At 39.8% G+C, this 22,769-nt stretch overlaps 1 protein-coding gene across 2 annotated transcripts in view; it reads left to right on the forward strand.

Annotated features, from left to right (window-relative positions):
* The window catches only part of B3GALT1 (UDP-Gal:betaGlcNAc beta 1,3-galactosyltransferase, polypeptide 1), a 388,127-nt gene that overhangs the window by 322,959 nt on the left and 42,399 nt on the right, over positions 1-22,769 (forward strand). For both annotated transcript variants that reach the window (XM_005857532.2, XM_014545411.1), the window contains one exon: positions 20,546-20,672. The gene's annotated coding sequence lies outside the window, so the exon portion shown is untranslated. The remainder of the gene's footprint in view (positions 1-20,545; positions 20,673-22,769) is intronic.

Genomic DNA, 22,769 nt, shown 5'->3' on the forward strand with positions numbered 1-22,769 from the left:
GGGGGGGGGGTGGTTGGGAAGGGGGGGAGGGATTTTGAAGATTCTGCACCACCAGATATTGGAGTAGGAAGGAAGAACCTCCGTGAGCATATTATGCACTTTTTGCTGCTTAAAGCCCCAGTCCTCTGAGTTATCATATCCTGGAGTTCTCTCTTAACTACCTAGAAATATTTCTATTGTTTCTTGAAACATAAATTTGTTCCTCTGTGTTTAACACTAGTCTGACTCAGTTATTTTTCAGCTTTATTATTGCTAAATAAACTAAAACTTTAGAGTGAGCCTAATGAATATATGTCTTATGCAAATAGGTCTGGTTGAGTTTCATGTTTTAATAAAGAAGCACGCAGTCTGGAACATCTTGCCTTTGATTAGAAAGCGAAAATACAGTTATTTCTGCTGATTACCATTAAGTAAGAAACCATAGTAGGAGTGCCTGTTCCTTTTTGTACTTTGCATAACACTAAGTAGAGCATTTAGTAAACAAACCCTAAGTTGATAATGCCCTCGGGTAGCAGGCACCCAATTTAATTGATAGTGTAAGATTTTGACCCTTCTCTAGGTGAGCCAAAAGATTTTTTAAAAAAAACCAGAAAGTTTTGCTGCATATCTGTTATTTCCCTCAACCTTGAAATGTATCCATCAGGCACTTAATAAGGTCCCTTTGTTGTAACAGAAAGGTCAACTTCATTGTCACTGTTTTTCTAACATGCTATTTGTTGAACAAATCCTTTTTATTTCCCCCTTTCTAAAAAGTTTACGTTGGAATGCACTAATGCGATAAACTATTGACTTTCATCCTGGTCACCCAACTCCACAAAGTCACAATGATCAAAGACTAAGCCATTTCTCACTCTGCTTTAATCTCACTGCTTCCATGGAAGATGGAAGTAAACAGTCACACTGAGCTCCAATTACCAATATCAAGATAAAAAAGAAATGGCTTTCCCTTTCCGCCTTTGAAATTATAAATGGATTGATGTAAAACAAATTTCAGAGCCTCAAGTACTCACTTGCTTTCTGATTGCAAAGAGTGCTCTGAGTAAAAAAAATAAATAAATAAGTGGGTGAAGGAGAGGTCATCGGGTTCCTGGGCAGTCTCAGTGAGTGCCATGAAAGCAAAGACAGGTGTCTACTGTCACAGCCAACTTTCCTTTGCTTTTTGATTATTTAGATTAAAATTCTGTTAGTAAACTGTTATTTGTATTTTCACAAGAACCTATGTAGCAGACATATGGTTAAGAAAAATAAACAACTACTAAAACAGATCCAAATTATAAGGAAAGGTGGAAACAATTTGATATTATATTGCCCCAGAGCAGAAATCAATGGGGAAGAATATTTTAAAGCCATGACACTACTGCTCCCTACTGAATATTTTAATTAGGAAAGATAAAAACAAACAACCTCTGGGTTGCTTTCTTTAAATATATATATATATTGATTTCAGGGAGGAAGGGAGAGGGAGAGAGAGATAGAAACATCAATGATGAGAGGAGATCATTGATCAGCCTCCTGCTTGCCCCACACTGGGGATTGAGCCCACAACTTGAATGTACCCTTGACCGGAATCAAACCTGGGACCCTTCAGTCCTTGCCAGCAGATCTTGAACGACAGATAATGATTACTCTGACACATGTTTCTGTGAAAGAGAAGCTAAGGGGCTAGTTGGCATAAGAAGCCAAAAAAAAAAAAGGCCTGTTCGCCTGCCTCCTTAGGCTTTTATTGTCACAACAGCTTGAAGTAAAATTAACCTCTAGATACAATCAGCAGGGTAAGTATCCTTGAGAAAGCACCTGTAACTGTAGTGTCTTTCAAACAAGGACATTTTGAAATCTAAACATAAAGATTCTAATAAAACACCTGGGGGGTCAGACTTGTTTGGAAAAGTCAAAGTAGGGGCTGCCGCCTTTGGCAAGGTCCCGCCAAGGGGCACCGACCTTTCAGAGATTCCTCCTTCCAGACCTTTCAACCAAGTCCTGTGCTTCCCGACAAGTCCTCAGGCCCAGGCTCTAGCCACTGAGCCAAACCAGCTAGGGCTGGGTTGCTTTCTTTTTGCCCTGGTTAGAGTCATCATTGCTTCTTTGGCAGAATTGCCATTTTATTTACATGATTTAACTAAAATAATTGGTTATTTCATATCTGTCTTTAAAATAATTCTCCCATAAAACCATTTTTTCTCTGGACTATCCTACTTTTGGGGATATATATTCAAATCTTAGAACCATTCTTATGTGGTATCTGAGGAAAGGCCTGATTCCTTTAGCCCTGTCTGTGCTAAGCCAGAGTGTCCCTACATCCTGTACAAACAGAGATCATGCTGGTTTATTTTCCTCATTTCTCATGGTAAACCCAGATATTTAAAGTTGATCCTACCATTGGTTGATTTACATTTCAAAGTTTATAGACCATCCATCAGTCTCAATTAACATTATAAAAAGCCAGCTCTCCAAGGATTTTTCCAGCATTAACCTTGAATTGTCAGTGCTGCATATATTTCTAATACTAGATGAAAGAGTGATAATAAATAAAATGGAGGGCAGTTTATCTGTGCATGTATTTATATCCTGGGCCACATGTTTGTATCATAACTAGAGCCCAGTGCACGAAAATTTGTGCACTGGGCGGCGGGGGTCCCTCAGCCCAGCCTGTGCCCTTTCACAGTCTGGGAGTCCTCAGAGGATGTCCTACTGATGGCAGTCTGGCCTCCCTCTGCGGGAGGTGTCCAGACGGGCTATTAGGGGATGGCACCGCCCCCATCACCCCGCTGTTGCCACAGACCGGCCTTCCTCTGAGGGAGGCGACCGGACAGGCCAATCAGGGGATGGTGCTGCCCCCCCATTGCCCCTCCCCTGCCGCTCATAACTGCCCCCCCCCCCCATCGCCATTCCCTCCCTCTGCCCGCTGGCATGTTGCGCCTTGCTGGCCTGGTGCCCCCTGCTCGCCGGCCCCGCCCCCCACTGACTGATCTTTCTGCCATTCGGTCGATTTGCATATTACACTTTTATTATATAGGATGGTCTGCTTCCTTCTGGAATTGCCTTCACTAAATTGTGCTTTGGTATTTGGCTTTGGTTTTTATTGGACTTGATTTAGTAATTGGTTGTATGAATTGTGCTTCAATATTTGGATAGTGGCCATTATATAATTTAATCTCCACTCTCCATGTAAAAGTTATTCTGTAGTTTAATGTAAAATATAACTTGATCTCCTTTGAGAAACTGGCATGTTTATCCTTTTCATGTTTAAAAAATTATGTAACTAGTCATGTTTCTCATTTTTTTATTTTTTTTTTATTGATTAAGGTATTACATATGTGTCCTTATCCCCTAACTGCCTCCTCCCCCTCCTCATGCCCTCATGCTCCTGGTGTCTGTGTCCATTGGTTAGGCTTATATGCATGCATACAGTCCTTTGATTGATCTCTCCCCCTTACCCCCACCCTCCCCTACCTTCCCTCTGAGTTTTGATGGTCTGATCGATGCTTCTCTGTCTATGTTTCTCATTTTTGCACTGGCTGCCATGAAGCTCAAATGCAAATATAAATAAGGCCTCCAGCTATCAGTAAAAATAACTCTTATAGTTTAACTTATCTGACTATTTATAATTTGGATCTATTTTTTTCATTTATTTTTTACTTGTCTTACAATTATACTAGAGGCCTGGTGCACAAAATTTGTGCACAGGTAGGGTCCCTAGGCCTGACTGGCGCTCAGGGCCAATCTGTGGAGTGACCGGCAGGGCGATCGGGGCCCCCGCTCGCACCCGCCTTAGCCTGGCACTGCCTGCTCACCTGCTCCACCATCCCGCCACGGTCCCACTCTCATCGGAGCCCATCAGGGCCAGCAGCGCCTCCACTGCTGCCAGCACCACGTTGCCGATGTCAGCCATGTTCCGTGCCACCCCCTGGTGGTCAGCGCACGTCTAATTCCCAGTCAGTCGAACTCCTGCCCATGGGGATAATTTGCATATTAGTCTTTTATTATATAGGATCTTTTTTTTTTAATACGTTTTTTTAATTTATTTCAGAGGAAAGGAGAGGGAGAGAGAGATAGCAACATCAGTGATAGGAGAGAATCATTGATCGGCTGCCTCCTGCACACCCCCTACTGGGGATCGAGCCCACAACCCAGGTACGTGCCCTGACCGGGAATTGAACTGTGATCTCCTGGTTCATAGGTCAATGCTCAACCACTGCACTGCTCCAGCTGGGCATATCTTCTTTATGCCCTTGAATTATTTGTTCAAGGAGGTGGTGTACAAGTAAATTCCACAATTGAAATGTTCTTATTTTAGTATAATCATTTTCAGATTTTAAACCATATGAAGGATTTTATAAAGAAATGGTAATCAGATATTTTATGTTTTTCTCTGAGAACGAGGTTAAACATAAATGAACATAATGGATTGCACTACACATTAAGCATCAATTAGTAAAAATAAAGATTTTTATCTGTCGAGCTAGGTTGATGGCGGAGATTGCAGAAATATATTTGAGAAGCCATGAAATGAAATAAATTTTGGCAATTCTTTCACATCACCTTATATATGCAATTATTATAACACTGAGTGATAGTTAGATTTTCTGTGCTTCTAGCGCCTTATTAGCTATTGGCTTCTTAAAAATATGACCCATGATTTAGTCATTCCCAGTATATAGCACAATATCTGACCCATAAGTAGGGCTTCATTAAATATTTTTCAATGCCAAATGAGTTTTTATCTATTCAGAGGTATTCCTGTGTGAAATAATATTTCAAGGTGCTTTCTAATCTTATCATTTCAATGAAAGAAATTTCATTTATGTTGCCATAGATACCATTTGTAATATGGTGCTTGATGCAGTCTCTTGTTTCTATAATGATTTTTCTGTGAATGGAACATATATTCTCAGATTAAAATAAGCCTATATTCAACAACTTGTCTAGCTGTTCATAAAATTTATCAAAAGCAATTCTCAAAAACAGACTATCACCCTAGTGGGTTTTCTCAGTGGTTAGATCATCAGCCCGAAGACTGAAGGATTCAATTCCAGTCAAGGGTGAGTACCTCAGTTGCAGGCTCTATCCCCGGCCTGGTTTGGAATGTGTGCAGGAGGCAACTAATCAATGTGTCTCTCTCACATCGATGATTCTCTCTCTGTATTTCTCCCCCTCCCTTCCACTCCCACTAAAAAACAATGGGAAGACATCATCAGGTGAGGATTAACAAAAACAAAAACAAAAAAGCAACAACAAACAAAAATAGACTATCACTTTCAGAAACCAAGAAAAATTAACACAATGTATTGGGAAGATTTTTCTTAATTTACTAACTTTTGATGACAAATAATAGTTCAGCAAATGTAAAGAGAAAATTTGAACAATTTTTTCAAACCAAACAAAAGTAGCAAGAGTGGACATCCTTGTCTTGTTTCTAATGTTTCTGTTCTTTTTGTTTATGTTTCTTATCCTGTCTTCCAAATTACTAATCCTTTCTTCTGCTTCATCTAGTCTGCTAGTGTATTGTTTTAGTGCAGTTATTTCATTGTCAGCTCGGTACCTTCTGTTTGGTGCTTCCTTATAATTTCTTTTACTTTTTTAATCTTTATTGTTGAAAGTATTACATAGGTTCCTACTTTTCCCCCCATAAACCTCTTTCAGCCCACTCTCCTTTATAATTTCTATCTCTTTGAAATTCCCACTGTGTTCATCCATTCTTCTCTAATGTTTGGTGAGTGTCTTTATGACCATTACTTTGAACTCTTTATCAAGTGTATTTCTTATTTTTGTTTCAATAAGGTTTTCTTCCTGAGGTTTTTATCTTGTTCTTGTGTTTGGAGCATATGCCTTTGTTTCTTCATTGTATTCAACTCTCTGGGTTTGTTTATATGAATTAGGTAAAACAGCTACCTCTCCCAGTCTGGAATGAGTGGCCTTGTCTAGGTAATAAACCTTACTGTTAAACATTGCCCTGGTTTTTTGATATTTCTCAAACCTTCATGATCGTCTAAGCAGCCATATTTATCTTGATGGGGCCCAGGTGTTGAGGGTGTGCCAAGACCTGTCAGTTTTCCAAAGTGAGGAATTTTAGTCAGCACCCAGTTTCAGGCTGATTGGAAACAAGACCCTCTGGCAGCAGCTTTCAAGCTATGCAAATATATACACTTCTGTTGGTTCACAATCATAAGCTCTATTGGCCTCCAGGCCAGGTGATCTGGAGATGTCTACTAGGCAATAGTTACAAAAATCAGGGCTCCAGACAAGTGACAAACTCCTCTCTTAGAGGTGTCAGCAAACTATAGCAAGGCTGAGGGAACGGCTGGGGCTGCAGGACAAGTACACAAGCCTTTTTCACAGAATCACTGGGGGAGTGTTCCCCTCGGCTGTCTGTGCAGTGTCCTGGCTTTGGTAACCTCCCAAGAACTGTCTCTCTGATTGTTATACTCCTGTGAGACCCAGGAATTCAAGCCCTCCCAGCCACGGAGCCAGGTGATCAAGAAGTGTCCTGTCTGGACTGCATGCTCCCACCAGCGTTAGTGAGGTAGCAGGAGAGCTCAGCAAAGCAGTGGGAGTGTGGGGGGTCCCGGGCACACCCACTGGCTTTAGCTAGGCAGCCGGAGAGCACAGGGACTGTGTGTGCCCACCAACACTCAAGTAGACGAAGAGCGCAGAAATGGTGCCCACCAAAGACAGATGCTTTGGGGGTTCGTCTCTCTGGTGCCCTAAGGGTTGGAGTGCCTGATGTGGCACACACACCCCCTCATTCCTCAGGGAGAAGCTCTGGAGTTGTGAGAAATCTCCCAATTGTAGATTGTCACACCAGGAAGTAGGGCTTTAAGCAGAACATGTTTCAGCCTCTCCCATCCATCTCAATGTGATCCTTTTATTATTTGTTGTGAAGGAGCTATTCAGCTAGTTTTCAATCTTTTTCAGAGGAAATTGTTCCATGTGTAGCGGGCAGAGTCCATATGTCCATGGGAAGAGGTGACTTCAGGATCTTTCTATGCCACCATCTTGAACCACCATTCCTTAAGTTTTGAGAAGTCATGCTTTCTAGAACACTCTAAATGGCTCTGTGGTTTTATTCCTTTGGCTGGTGCCTGCTCTTGTGAAGTTGGGAAGAGATTGTAATCTTATTAAGAAATGAGGGGGAACCTTTAAAGCAAATGTTAAAGGGCAAACCGCATTACTTTATGAAATCTGGAATGTGTACAAAACCCATAGGCAAAAGCTCTTAGTTTTAACAAAATTTGTCTGACTTCAATAAAATTTCTGTTAATAAATTATGCATATACACTAGGTACGTATACATCTATTTTCTCCACCTCAAATGTAAACTTTGTCAGAACAGGGATTTTTATGTTTTGTGCATAAAAACATAATGTATTCTCCCTTAATTTGCAAGTGCCTAGTATAATTCCCGATGCAAATCTCCTTAGACATTTGTGGAATTAATATTGAAAGTTCATGCTGAGTGAATGATAAAAGATAGCATTGTATTATTAGCTCTTTCTTTTTCTTTCTTTTTTTCCTGTGTGTGTTAATCCTCACCTGAGGATATTTTTCCATTGATCTTTAGAAAGTGTGGAAGGGAGGGAGGAAGGGGAAAGAAGAGAGAAAAATATCAATGTGAGAGAGACCCATCAATTCGTTGCCTCCTGCATTGCATGTTCCCCGACCAGGGTTGGGAAAAGAACCTGAATCCAGGTACATGCACTTGACTAGGAATTGAACCCACCACCCTTTGGTGCACAGGCTGACACTCAAACCACTGAGCCACACTGGCAAGGGTTATTAGCTCTATTTCAGTTCAAATTTTTCCCATTTTTTTTTTCAGAAACATGAAATCATAGAGAGAGGCAGCCCAGGAGGTAAATCATGGACCATACAAGCAACTTCCAGGATAGGCAGCACTGAGCATCCTTGTGGAATGCCTTCTAAAATTTGGAACCTCTAGATTATCTATTCCCATGATTAAACAGCCTCTGTAGTATTAAATCAAATGCTTAAGAAAGGAAAACTGCCACCATACTGATTCGGGTTGTTTTCCTGAGCAGGATGCAATTTCTTTCCTGGGTTTTTGTCCATATGGATTCAAAGAATGAAGCCACGGAGAAAAAATGGTAGATGAAAAGGGTGGAAATTTATTGGAAGCAAATACAGACTCCTACATAGGGAGGGGGTCGAAAGAGGGTAATCACCAAGCTCCTTTATTCTAAGGTTTATAAAGGCTGTAGTTCTTTGTTTCTTCATACTGCATTCTAATTGGTCACTCTTTTGCAGAATATCAGCTTCTAAGCCCAAACCCCACATGGTGCCCCCTCTGTCTCTCCCCCTTCGGTGGTAGAATTCTCTGTCTCCTGTGAAAATCTGTTTTCCTCTTTCTCCCATTTGTCGGCATTTCTCTATCCTCTGTGACCATTTGTTTCCTCTCTCTCCCCACACCCTGTGGCTTTTCCCTATCTTCTGTGAATGGATGTCTTCCTCTCCCCTTATCCTGTGGCACCTCTTCTTTTCTTTTCCTCTGTGAATGTATGCCTTCTGGCAGCTCCAAGCCCTCACCTATGCCTTCCTCCCCCATGTTCCCTTTTTATTCCTAAATCTCCCGAAACCTGCCTATTTTATCCCTAAAATTCCTTTCAATACCATCCTCTCCACAGCCCATTCTCACACCATCCTATTCACAGCCCTCTCCCTAAATCCTCTTCCTCAATAGAGCAAAATCAGAACACAAATAAAGGTATGCAAATACAAGCCCCAAATTAAAATGAAAATAGTAAATTCACTAAAAGTATTATCTGTAACTCGGCCTTCCTACCTAACCAGAGATCTTTGAGACTTTGGAATTATTATTTAGTATTGAAAGTCCTCTGGAATCATAGCCGCACACTATTTAAACTTATCTTTTCACCCTCACAAAAGAGAGGTTTTATTGGGGAACTAAAAGGAGTCTGCTAATCCTTGTCTTTGTCTGAGCCTGGGAATGGAAAAGGGTGTGAATGACATCTGTCCTTAATGAGTCCTCATAGACCACATAGAGCTAAGATGCACAGCATTTATACCCTAACCTAGGCGCCCTCCACTCACTTTTAAAGAGTGGAATCTAGAGAAAGTTTGAGCAGAAAGAAAATAGTCTCTGGACCTGAATTTAGAAACTATGCATGAAAAACTATTTCAAAAGAGCCATTTACTGAATATAATCATTGAGTGTTGTTTTTAGGTGACAGAAATTCATTAGGGTGAGAAGTGAATAATGAGTTAATGCTCTCGCTCTTTAACAATGCATGCTTCAGCTAGATTATATAATCATACTCTGAATAAATTTTAAAAATATATATGGTGGAAAGGAGGGAATTGAAAGAGTGGAATATTTAAAACTATATACAGGGTGAGGCAAAAGTAGGTTTACAGTTGTATATGGAAAATAATACAATCTCTCTATATAAAAGGCTAATATGCTAAGTGTCCCTTAATATGCTAAGTGTCTCTATGTAAAAGGCTAATATGCATAGTGACCGGTTGCTATGATGCACACTGACCACCAGGGGGTAGACGCTCAATGCAGGAGTTGCCGAGCTGCGGTGTCTTGGCAGCTGCAGTTCTCGGGTGACACACCCGGAATAAGAGAGGAAGGAGCCCGATTCCGGGGTGCGTCACCCAAGAACCGCCCTCTCGCAATCTGGGACCCCTTGGGGAATGTCGGAGAGGCGCTTTTGGTCCGATCCCTGCAGGCCAGGCTGAGGGAGCTCATCGGTACATGAATCCATGCACTGGGCCTCTAATAATAAATAATAATGCAAGAATAAACTATGTTTCATGTACTCACAACTGTAAACCCACTTTGCCCAACCCTGTATACAGTTTTCATATATACCTAGTATATACTATATATAAATATATAGTTTTAAGGGTGTTACTGCAAAGATTGAGACCTGAGGCTCTGATTAGAACCTTAAGGGTAATAGTGAAAACAAAGCAGTTGGTGTATATTGGTCCTAAATTTAAAAAATCTTCAATTAAGAAAATCACCCCATCTTGTTTATCCTTCCTTTGAATAAGGAAAATCATTGTAGATATGGGAGACAGAAGAGAAAATGTGAACCTTGGATTTAAATATCTTTTCCCTCAGACTATACTTAAAATTTAAAGGTCTAGTTTATGCATAAAATAAAATCTGGAGTCTTACATTTGTGGTGTTTTATCCGCTTCACATATGCATTGCTAAAATTGGACAACATTTCTTAGAAAAAAAATAACAGTGCATTTGCTCTCTATGAAATCTCCCTAAAGGATATTGATGTTATTATTACAACATGACAAAACGTAAGCTGGGGTAATTCAGCATGGCAGCATTATTTGGGGGCAGAATTTGAAGTATTTTGATTAAGTTAACATATTAGCTAGTGTTACATAGGATTTGCTGCAGCTTTTGGAGCCTAAACTCATTAGATATCAGATGATTCCTGTGCATCCCTAACACCAACTACCAGCACTCCTAAAGTTACTGTGGGAAGAAAACACATGAGTCAGCAGCTGTAATCTTCTCCTGGTGTAGGACAGAACAGGATTTCATAAATGCTCCTGGGCATCCCAGCATGTTTGATGGCAGGAGGCAAGAGTCATTTTTCTCTCTGCACCCACAAGCAGCTGAACTTCAAGACACAGATGGGTGGGAATTAATTGTAGTCCTGTAGCCACCAAACACATGGACATGTGGGTATGACAGCTTGCACTGTAGTCCTCCCTGTAAGCTCCAACCTCATGTGAAGTGTGCAGCCCAGGGCCCCACAGAGGGCGTCCGCATGTGGTGAACATGAGTGTCAAGTTGCCCGCAGCCCTCAGAGTGAATGAGAAGTCATTCCCAGTCTCCCAAAGCAAGCCTAGTGAGAGAGCATGGGTATGAGAGAGGCGCCTCCCAGCCAGCATCTCACTGCGCTCATATTTACTTTAATCTCTTTAAATACAGAAGGAATACTTAAATTTATGTTTGTTGTAAACAATTCAAACAATATTGAGGTAAAGAGAACAGAAATAAGTGCCTTTACACTGGCTGCTCACACTATTCCTATTTCCAGAGGTAATAGATGATAATTGTTTTCTCAGTGTTTTATTTTGGGGCTAGGACTAAATATTTAAACTTAATATAAGCAAATGGTTTAATGATTCTTATAATGAGACTCATTCATAATTGAAAATCCCATTATATCTATCATATCCCCCATTACATCATGTATCTCCAGTAAATCCCTATTATAACTATTTTATCAGTAACTCTTGAAGTACATTACCACAGTGCATTTAATTCAAGAACTTCTTAACATTTAAAGTGTTGTGGTTGGCTCCATAGGTAATTGCTATGTTTTTATAATCCTTGGATTGAAAAATGGTAATAACAAAAATCTACAGTGAAGTCTACAACACTTTGAAATTATTTCACATTTTTCTTAGCACAAGAGCATATATACACATTTTTAAAAATAATGCCTACATGTGCAAGCTTATTTATTTAGCCTGCAAATAATGATTGCTGTGCAGATGGATTTGTTGATCACTTGAAGAAATTAATTATCACTGCTGACCATGTCCACCCACACCCAACACAGACACAATCACACACACACACACACACACACATACACACACACCATGTTCAGAATATCAGTATCAGACTATAGAAATTTTGCATTAAGCAGGGAAGTTCACCTAAAGTAAACCCTTTAAAAATTACAGTGAAGCAATGCTGTTCTAAATGGGTCATCATTTAATTTTTAGATATTTATGTGTTATGAAGAGCAAATGGGCTTTCTATTCCAAAATAGCTCAATTATGTTTTGATTGCAACATCAGATTTTTCAAGAATCTTGGCTCTCAAATACTGTAATCATTTATACATAAGTTGATAATTGCCTTACAAAAATAAAAACTGCTGCTGTGGTGGTGATATAGTGTTGGTAAATGTGGTGTTTTCTGTCAACGTAGCAATATCACAATGCCCAGCTTTATTGATTTTGGGGGGGAAAAACGTGCTTTCTTCTGCATGGTTTTGGGTCTCTGCTTCTTCCAGGGAAGGAAGAGGAGAGAATGGGCTGGTCACCCATCTCCATGACCTTTAGCAAAGGTTTTTCTGAGTACTTGGCTTCATTGGCAACAGCCTCAGAAATGAAAGAACATTCAGTCCATTTATCCAAAATTTTCCCAAGGAATACTTTTTTAAAAAATAAAGTGCACTCTGAGTGACCCATTTCACACTTGTCCTATCATATGTATCACAAACCTGTGGAGTAGCAAGCAGTTCTGGGCATGCATTTAGCCCCATGAAAGCGATGCACTATAATGGAGGCATATTTCACAGGTCCTTTGTATTTATTACCATTTGTCCCAGGGGAAAATGAATTATATAGAATACTTACATAGTTGCCCTGAATTTTAACTTTTCTCTAAATTTCTTTTTTATTTCTCACTGAAAGAGAAAAATGAATGGATTGGTTTTTAGGACCCAGACCAAAGAGCTTTTAATAGAGGGAACAGATGGACCGCTTCAGGTACCAACTCTTTGGGGCTGCTATTGCATTAAATTTAATGAATATAGGCAAGACCAGCTCATTCTTAATGTACAGTAGTCTTACTCTTATTCACTCTTTCACTTTCCATGTTTCAGTTACCCGAGGTCAACTGTGGTCCAAAAACATTAAATGGAAAATTTCAGAAATAATTCATAAATTTTAAACTGAGTGCCATTCAGAGTAGTATGACAAAATTTCTTATCATTCAGTCCCATCTATCCTACCCATGCTATATAAACTTCCTGCCCCTTAGTCGCTTAGTAGCTGTCTCTGTTATTAGATGACTGTTGTGGTACTGCAATGCTTGTGTTCAGGTAACTGTTATTTTATTTAAAAACTAGAGGCACAGTGCATGAATTCATGCACGGTCGGGGTCCGGCTGGCCCACCCTGATTGGGGCCAATCAGGGTGGGGCCAGCTGGGGGGAAGGGCTGCAGGCGGTTGGCTGGCCAGCCCTGCCCCCGATCAGGGTTGGGGGGCTGATCGGGGCCGCAGTGTGCGTCAAAGCAACTGGTCATTCCAGTCATTCCAGTGGTCCAGTCACTTGGATTTTATATATATAGATGGCTGATCTCAAAGCCATTTATGTAATTTTTGCAATCTATTGTTATACTTGTTCTATTTTATTAGTAGTTATTGTTGTTAATCTCTTACTGTGCCTAATTTATGTGTATGCATAGGAAAAACCATAGAAAAGAAGGTCCTGAACGTCATCAGTAGGTTCTACAATTTGAAGCTAAAGGACATATAACAAAACCAGCTTTACCATAATCTAATTGATATAAACAAGAGTTAAGTTCTTCTGTAATCTCATCAATGTTACAACAAAACAACATTGAGCAAATGTTGTTATTCGAGGCGCTGCTATATACGTGGGGTTCAGTACTATCCACAGTTCCAAGCATTCACTCAGGGTTTTGGAACATATCCCCCCAAATAATGGGAGACTACTGTAACTTTCAACTCTAAATTTGATCATTCCAGTCATCTGTGCACTACAGAGTATGTCTTTGTTCACAGACTAAAGTTAAAGTAACATCCAGTTAAGCTTGCTAAGCTTCAGTTATCTTTGTTGTCCAAACAGAAATACTTGTGTTTTTAAGTTCTAACCATATTCCTGTTCACCCATGACGTCTCTAACCTGATTTCTCTCACAACTTAGCCTGGGCATGGGAAGCACTTTCCCAGTGGCAGGTTTAACTCCCCATTCCTTTGGAAGGTCTACTAAGGAAAATGTGCCCAATTTGGAAATAACATGTGCATTTTCTTTTTACATCTAAGTCCCCATCAATAAAAACCTAAGGTGAGAGAAGAGCTTTATGTTTCAGAGAAAAAGATGCACTCCTCCCATACTGGGCCTATTGCTTGCCATGTCAGAACTTCAACAAGTCTCATTGATCTTGGAATACAGAAATCCCCACTCAGTATGACCCATCAGGAGCTAAGGGGACCTCTCTGTAAGCCTGCCTCCTAACCCCATGCTGTGCAGGAGCTGCAGAGGTTCTCTGTCATTCCTCCCTCTGCTCAGGATGGCCGCTGACATCTGCACCAAATATGCCTGAGTAACTCCCAAGACAAGAAGAGGATCGTTGTCCAGATACGTGGCAGGCCAAGATGCTACTCTTTAAATTAAGAGGTGCTACTGCTGCTTCAGTCATCTGTAGGGCATGCACTTTAGGCTGTTGGTTTTGTGTTGTTGTTTTTTAATGGTGGTAACACATTTGTACAGACACTGGCCGATTCTGTCACCCATTGTCTCCAGTGACAAATGCCATATCCATTTCTGAAAAAAACTGATCTAGAATAAAATGCCTGTAGAAAAGGGGGGGGGAAGCAAAGCAACCATGGGTTATACTCACTTTTCATTGGACCTAACTGGTTGGAGACAATCTATGTCAAAATCAAAAGTCATGTTCAAATTCCGTGAGTTTACGTGGCATGATTTACTATAACAATATTTGCAAGATAAGGTAAGCATGATCTGAAAAATGCAGCGAAGCAGTAGTTGATTCAATCAATATGCAAGCTTTGCAAAATTCCTTTGTACCTGTACCCTAGAATGGTCTTAATTTTCGAAACCAGCTTCTTCCATCTCTAAAGGCAGAGACCGGAAGTTGTAGGTAAAAAGTTTGACAGCCGAACACAAACAAGGATCTATTCTGTTGTTTCCTGTTTGCCTATTATAAAAGTAAACTCATGTTCTACCGAAATCGTTTGTGAGACAACTCATTTATACAGGCTAAAATTTTATAAGGACATAAATCAGAACATTTTTATTCCTGAAAAGTATCTAAAGTTATATCAAACTTTTAAAAGGCTCATATCATATCAGATGTTTGGAATTTCTTGCTTAGTAAGACTTTGAAAGCAATTTGAATTTTCTTCATTCTTCTTTAAAACCCCAGGACCTCCTATGTGAATTGTACTTAGAAGGAAAATAAAAATATTTTATTTTCTTACTTTTCTTGCTGAGTTTCCTAATTCTAGCCTCATATGCTAATACCATTGTTGAATGAAACAATGGATATTATAGGAGAGGAATTAGGAAGCTGATTACAGAATCCACATGTGGCCATAGCTATATCCCTGTTGAAAGACTAGCTCAGATGTATTCAGCTTAAGGTGAGGAAAAATGAGCAAGATTATTATTAGGACACCATGCTACATTTCTTCATCCTCACAACATCCCCTGTTGGATTAACAGAAACATTAGCTGCATTCATATTTTACAGCCAGTACAAGAGAAGCTATTGCTCTTCATTATAAATATTCTGAACACTTCATTCAAAAGAATAATGCATTTGATTACACACAAAGATACACACACAGGATTCAGGGTCTCTCCTCGGTGCTTCAGTATCTCCATTACTGTACTTAATTTTCTGAATTTTATATGTCTCAAGAAGGACATAAGTTCCTCTGTATTTCCAGCTCCTACAAAATACCACACTATAGAAAATACTCAACATAGTTTTGTTGAATGAAAGAATGGATATTATAGGAGAGGAATTAAGAAGCTGATTATAGAATCCAAATGTGGCCATATCTATATTGCAGCAGTGTATCTAAGAGAAAGATATTGAGAGAGACTGAACTCCTACCATATACAAGGCTCTGTGCTAAGTTGTGATGTATAAGAAAGAGTTTGCACCCAATGATTTTTATGTCATGAAATAGTATTTGTTGGAAACCTCACTTCCTGTTTGCTTTGATGCCTGTTACAGAAATGTGATAGATAGAATAGCCAATACTGAGTCACTTTTTAATCATTGAATTTCAGAATCATCCACACTTTTCTTACTGAGTTTCCTAATTCTAGCCTCATATACTAAAATCATAAGTTCTCTTCCTGTTGATGTCTACTGTTTTTCCTAAATCAAATGCCTAAGTGATATTTTTGCTTTTGCTGCGATGCCAAGATTGAATGTGGGTGTAGGATGTAAGGGGCAAAGCTGAGAAGAGTTTCTGTATAATCGGTTTGTCAAATCTTGGGATTCCCTGATTGTTTTTTCCTATGGAGGGAGTAAAGGATTCAGAAGAAAGAACTTTGAGAGATGGACAGCCTTGTTCAGAATGATCCCCCTAAAAGTTTCTGCTACCCCAGGTAGTGGTGAACTCTGGTCTCTCCTCTCTGAGTTTCCTAAAGATATTGCCATTTCCAAACAGAAATTGGCTTAGTTCATCTCCTTAGGAATTACTTTTTTTAAAAGCTGAAATGATGTTAACCCAAATTCTTCATTTGCCTTCACTGATACTAGTTTATTTAAAACCATTTCCCACCTATGGCACACATTCTAAACTGACTCCAGACATAGTTTATGATTTCATTAAACAAAGACTAGCTGCTATTATTATCACTCTTCTTTATTGGTATGAATGACCATGTTTACAAGGGAAGAAATGGCATTGCTTTAAAAAATCATTTCAGTTGGCTTTCTCTAAGTATTTTATCCAGGACATTGTTCAGTTATTGCCAGAACTTACTCCTCTGAGAACTCTGTCACGTAGGCTTTGGTGGTCATATCACCAAGTTGTATCTTACAGGGATGGTTTCATTTTCTTGGGAGCTTGGTTGCTTCCTTCAGAAAGGCAACAATAAAGGTCACTGACAGCACAGCAGGACTGGAAATCCTGGATTAGAATAATATCCTGTGTGGAATGGAGGGCACCTTGCCTGGAGAAGTTACAGCAATACAAGACCTATAAGTATAGTATCTCATTCCCTCTCTGTAGCACTGTGTGCAATTAAGCACTTATCACATGGATTTGGGCAGAGAGATGTGCAAATTAATCTTTCTTAACTGGGGATTTGCTGGGAAACCAGTTCTCCAGAGGGAGTGTCAGAAGCTCTGACTTTTAGAATTTGCCAATCACTGTGTTGTAAATACCCAACACGCATGCCTCCCAATTCAAGGTGTGAACATGATGCCACTGGGAAGTCGGGAAGAGGTGCGCAGTCAGCTCTGCCCAAGCCCATGCACACCAGCTCCAGCACACACAGGACCTCTGCAGGCCCATCCCAGCTCCGGAGCTCCCTGAGGGGTCAGCCCAGGCCTCTGCTGTGACTGCATTACATTTTAATCTCTCCCTCCCCTTCCTCCTTCTCTCAGCACAGGTGTTGCTCCTGAGAACATGCTCCCATAAGCTTCCTGCATTTGTATCTGAGTCTCAAAGTCACTTTTCCAGGGGCCCTGACCTATGATAAGGAGAAATGGGAGAAATAGAAAGTTAAGTCTATTTATTAGGGAGAGGAAGGGAAAGGGAGAGAGAGATAGAAACATCAATGATGAGAATCATTGATCGGCTGCCTCCTGCATACCCCCTACTGGGGATCAAGCCCGCAACCAGGGCATATGCCCTTGACCAGAATCGAACCATTAACTCCCAGTTCATAGGTTGACGCTCAATCATGAGCTACACCAGCCAAGTGAAAGTTAAGTGTATTATTATTGACACTTAAGAGAGTGAAAACCCTCTGTTCTCTCTACTAAATCCATTAACTAATTAGATCAACTATTACTTCAACCTGGTTTCCTAATGAACCCCTGAATTTATCTTGATAAATTAATAAATAGGCTACTCATCGGTGCTTTCCATTTTGTTCTGTCAGTCTTTATTCAAGTCTTTGGTTGCAGACAGACTACACACAAACTGGGTCAAATGTGGCCAGGTGCTGACATTTGAGATTCACAGTGCAATTTCTTTGTTGTTACAGAGGATGTTATTGCAAAACTAGGAAGACTAAATCACATGTTCAGATATTATGACTATCTTATTGGTCCTATTCTGTCACTAAAATACTTCAGAGCTAACTCTGGTATGGAGGCACACAAAATGAATCGATTCCTTAGAGGTAAATGGTGCTGGCAAAGTTTCTTTCTGCCGCATGAAGCTAAACAGAAGAGAAGATATTAATGAGATGGAATAGGATAATGTAGTAGAAGAGCTATAATTTGTAGGCCTGGTAAGATTGAAACTTAGATAAAAATGTAGGAGACAAATTTTGAGTCTAGGCTATTTCCCCAGAAAAACACAACAACTTATATAGTCAGTTTTCAATTATCTGCCTAAGAAAAAATAGCAATAATGGCAATTATCCAAAAGAGTGGATCGTGAACAAATTCATTTCTGGTTGACTTTGAAATATTGTTTTGTATTCTAAGACCAACATTTGAATGCAGATGCATTTTATATTCTGGAAAGTTGTGATGCCTCTAACTTAAATACTGGAGTTACACTTTAGAATCAGACTGAAGAAGGTGGCTTACATGTTTCATCTTTCCTTGTATAATACATTCCCGTCTATATTACTGCTGAGGTATCATTACCTCTTAGGATAATGGTAAGTTCATTTTAAAGCAGGGAAAATTTGTATCTATATGTTTCCTAGTTTATATTTTCCTAGCACTGATGATAATTAACTATTTTGGTTGAAAGGACACCCTGCTTCCATGCCTTTGCCTGGTTAAAGTTAATTTAAAAAATATTGTGTCAAAAAAAATTTGTAATGAGTGGTCAAGGTAAAGAGTTATGTCTAAGTAAGATTTGAGATGTTTAAACTGAAATATCTGCCCATGGAAAATTGAGTTGGCTATATTTACATTTATAAACATTTTCCACATGTATTTTAGCACTGGTTTGGTTATTTTCATTCAGTAAATGCTAATATGTCTAACATGTTATAACAACACCTGGCATAGGGCCTGGCTCATGTTAGTAATCAGTAACTGCTTATTTCCTTCATTCCTTGCTTCCTTCCTTTCCTTTATTCAATTCAATAGTTTTATATAAAATGGTTCACATTAATGTTTCATACACTTTACTAAATGTTTATATTTTATCCCACTCTTTCTTTGTATAGAAAATTTTACAAAAGCAAAAACTTAGCCTGGCCAGCATAGCTCAGTGGTTGAGCTTCAACCTATGAGCCAGGAGGTCATGGTTCAATTCCCAGTCAGGGCACATGTCCGGGTTGTGGGCTCGATCCCCAGTGTGGGGTGTGCAGGAAGCAGCTGGTCAATGATTCTCTCCCATCATTGATGTTTCTATCTTTTTCTCCCTCTCCCTTCCTTTCCGAAATCAATAAAATATTTTTTTAAAAAGCAAAAACTTTAAAAAATATATATGCTAGAGTAATAAATTCCTGATGTTATTTTTCCCTGTGTCAACATTCAATACATTTCAATTCTAAAAGCTACCTCTATAGAAATTGATTGATCAATATTAAGCAAATAATTTATTAAGCGCCATAGCATTTTAAAGAATGAGGACTTATGCAGACTGAAAATTGACCACATGCTCTCCTGTCTTATTCTTAGTAATATGGCACTCTCCCATTCTAGAACAGTACATTTTTTCCATAAGCAGAAGATTCTTAAGCATGCAGTGTCTTTGATTGTTTGCTTTGGGACTCTTTTGTTTTAGTGTTTGACTTGATAAGTATTTGTTGTTTGATCAAAGTTGATTCTCTCCCCATTTAAAGATCCGGTTGGCTTCTAACCTGTTATTTCAACAGGTCTGATCAGATCCAGCCAGTCTGAGAGGGTCATAAGTGAAAGTGAAGGTCTTAAGTTAAAGGGAAGAGACTCATGCCTAAAATACCCAGTTCTACCACAAATTAGCTAAGTGTCTTTGCCAAGTGGCTTCAGCCCTCTAGAACCCTTTCATCAATTTGAAATGAAAGACATTGCCCTAGATCAATGATGGCGAACCTATGACACGCGTGTCAGAGGTGACACGGGAACTCGATTTTTCTTTGTTAAATGGCATTTAAATATATAAAATAAATATCAAAAATATAAGTCTTTGTTTTACTATGGTTGCAAATATCAAAAAAATTTCTATATGTGACACGGCACCAGAGTTAAGTTAGGGTTTTTCAAAATGCTGACACGCCGAGCTCAAAAGGTTCGCCATCACTGCCCTAAATCTTAGGTCACAACTAGCTACCCAGGAGCTAATCCTGACCCTCAGGTAGGCTTTCACTTTACCCTTGTTTTACCCACACAACGTTTTGTTTTGTTTAATTGAATTCTAAATATAAATCCAAGAGGTTTCACATAAAAATCTGTATTTCTCTCTTCCTTGAAAGTGTGCAGTAGTGGCATTACTGAGCTTGTTTTTCCTTGTGGCATCAATGAAAACTATCAGCTAGACATGAGCAGTGCTGCCCCCTTCAGGTGGGACATGAGTTCACTAGTTCACCACAGGCCTACTCTCCCCTATTGTCTCACACTCAGTTGACTCCCTCTTTTAACCTACTTGTCTGGTCTTGTAGGCCTATCAGTTTGCAATTCTAGGACCAGCTCTGACTCTCATTTGCTCTTTTTCATTTGACCAACCTCTGTTCAGTGCTTACCCACATGCCATTCTGTGTACTGTACTTATAGACTAAATGTGTCTATTTTTTTTTTAAAAAAAGACATTATTCAGTCTTGATTTCTCAGAGCCTGATTAATTTCTATTGTTTATAAAGTTTTTTTCTTTTCTTGTTATCCGCATAGGATTCTGCAGTTTTTAAGCAGCAGCTTGTCCTGGCACGGCTGTTACAGACGTCCTCCTCACAGGTGGAGACCATGCTTTGTGCCCCGCACCTATGGTAAGAAGAGCACAGCACTCTCGGCCCCACAGGTAGGAGAAGAACACACTGTTCCGTTATGTAGGCCATCACTGCGGAAAATTAACAGCAATTCTGTAAAATCAGAAATCAGCATCTAAGGACTAATGAGAAGAGAGAAAAGTTTAGTTTTTTTTTCTTTTATTAATGTTTACCTGCTATAATATGTACAAGCGTCCTTGCCATAGGAGAAAAAAAATAACACAAAAGTCCTTTTTTAATATTTATATTTCAATATTCAAAAGTCATATTTATATCTATGAACCTGTAGACTGGTTTTAGTGGTGGCCTCTTTTAAGATTAAATATTAGGGAACTAAAGACATGCCTTAGGTGACCTGAGACATCATCTATTTAAAAACCCATTTCTCCAAGGCCACAGCTAATTGATTCTTGAAACTTCTTTGCTGAAATAACCTTGTCTCATGGGCAATTGTACCTCAATTATTTCTTATTTCACTTGAAAATAATAGTACTTTATATAGAAAATGGTGGTATAGTTATAAAGAAGTATCTAAAATAACAAGCAATCATTTAAAATGTTTTTATTTGAAGTGATTTTTAAAAGCAAGAGAAATACTCAAAATATTCCTTTATATACTGATTGCCCTAAATAACATGATAAGTTTGTAAAAATGATTGCAGATTTCTCATTTTGTGACTCAGGAAAAGAAGTACCAAATGGGCAAAAAGAGACTTGAATCTCCCTTTTTATCTAGAATGATCACCTCTGTGATTTGGGCCAGTAACTTAATCTCTTTAAACTACAGTTTTTGCCCATAAAAGGGGACAGTTATTTCAGAGTGCCCTTCCAAATACCAGGCTCAGTTTGACAATGAAGTACATCTGTTAGTGGTGGGTGAGAGGGTAGCTCTAAGCTAATTCCCTATAAGCTAATTTGCTAAAAGTAAATTCAGGAAAATGCCAATTCACCAAACTTATTCTGTTCACTATTTACAACGTGTACAGCAATTTGCACTGGCTGTGTTGGCTTTCACAGTCTTTGGAGATTTCTGTGAGGTTTTAGTTGATAGTTTTCCAATTCTTCAGAGCAGCATTTGAAGGAATGCCTAGCCTGTCTTTGCTTTAGTCCCTGCTCTTGTGTGTAGGGTCTTCTGATAAGGAGCCATGGAGAGCTTTATTCTGTTCATTATTTACAACGTGTACAGCAATTTGCACTGGCTGTGTTGGCTTTCACAGTCTTTGGAGATTTCTGTGAGGTTTTAGTTGATAGTTTTCCAATTCTTCAGAGCAGCATTTGAAGGAATGCCTAGCCTGTCTTTGCTTTAGTCCCTGCTCTTGTGTGTAGGGTCTTCTGATAAGGAGCCATGGAGAGGCATCACTACACAGCCAGAAAGGACTTGTGCTGAGAGATGTGAGACTATCACTAGGAGGATTCTCCCAATTCAAGACAAATATATCACTATGTAAATATATTAGGCAGACTGACCAGTTTTGATAACTGTGTCATAGAATTAGTGTGCTGGCATCGTCCTTCCTCTTAGGGATCTTATAGTTCAACTAGAGGCCCAGTGCATGAAATTCGTGCACTCGGCAGGGGGAGTCCCTCAGCCCGGTCTCTGCTCTCTCACAGTCCAGTAGCGGGCCTAAGCCATCAGTCAGACATCCTTCACACTGCTACGGAGGTGGGAGAGGCTCCCGCCACTGCAGCTGCTCTTGCCAGCCGTGAGCTGGGCTTCTGGCTGAGCAGTGCTCCCCCTGTGGGAGCGCACTGACTACCAGGGGGCAGCTCCTGCGTTGAGTCAATTTGAATATTAACCTTTTATTATATAGGATGGTCTTTGGTTGATTACCTCCTACCCACCCACCCATGATTGGGGCCAGGGAGGGATGCAGGAGGTTGGCCAGCCGGGGAGGGACTGCAGGAGGGCTCCAGGGCATGTTTGGCCCATTTCACTCAGTCCTGATTGGCCAGACCCCAGCAGCAAGCTAACCTACCAGTTGGAACATCTGCCTCCTGGTGGTCAGTGCACGTCATAGTGAGTGGTTGAGCAGCCTTAGCATATCATTAGCATATTATACTTTGATTGGTTGAACAGACGACCAGACACTTAGCATATTAGGCTTTTATTATATAGGATGTCACCCCAA

Source organism: Myotis brandtii, unplaced genomic scaffold (assembly GCF_000412655.1).
Source record: "Myotis brandtii unplaced genomic scaffold, ASM41265v1 scaffold112, whole genome shotgun sequence".
In the NCBI taxonomy this organism is placed as follows: domain Eukaryota; kingdom Metazoa; phylum Chordata; class Mammalia; order Chiroptera; family Vespertilionidae; genus Myotis; species Myotis brandtii.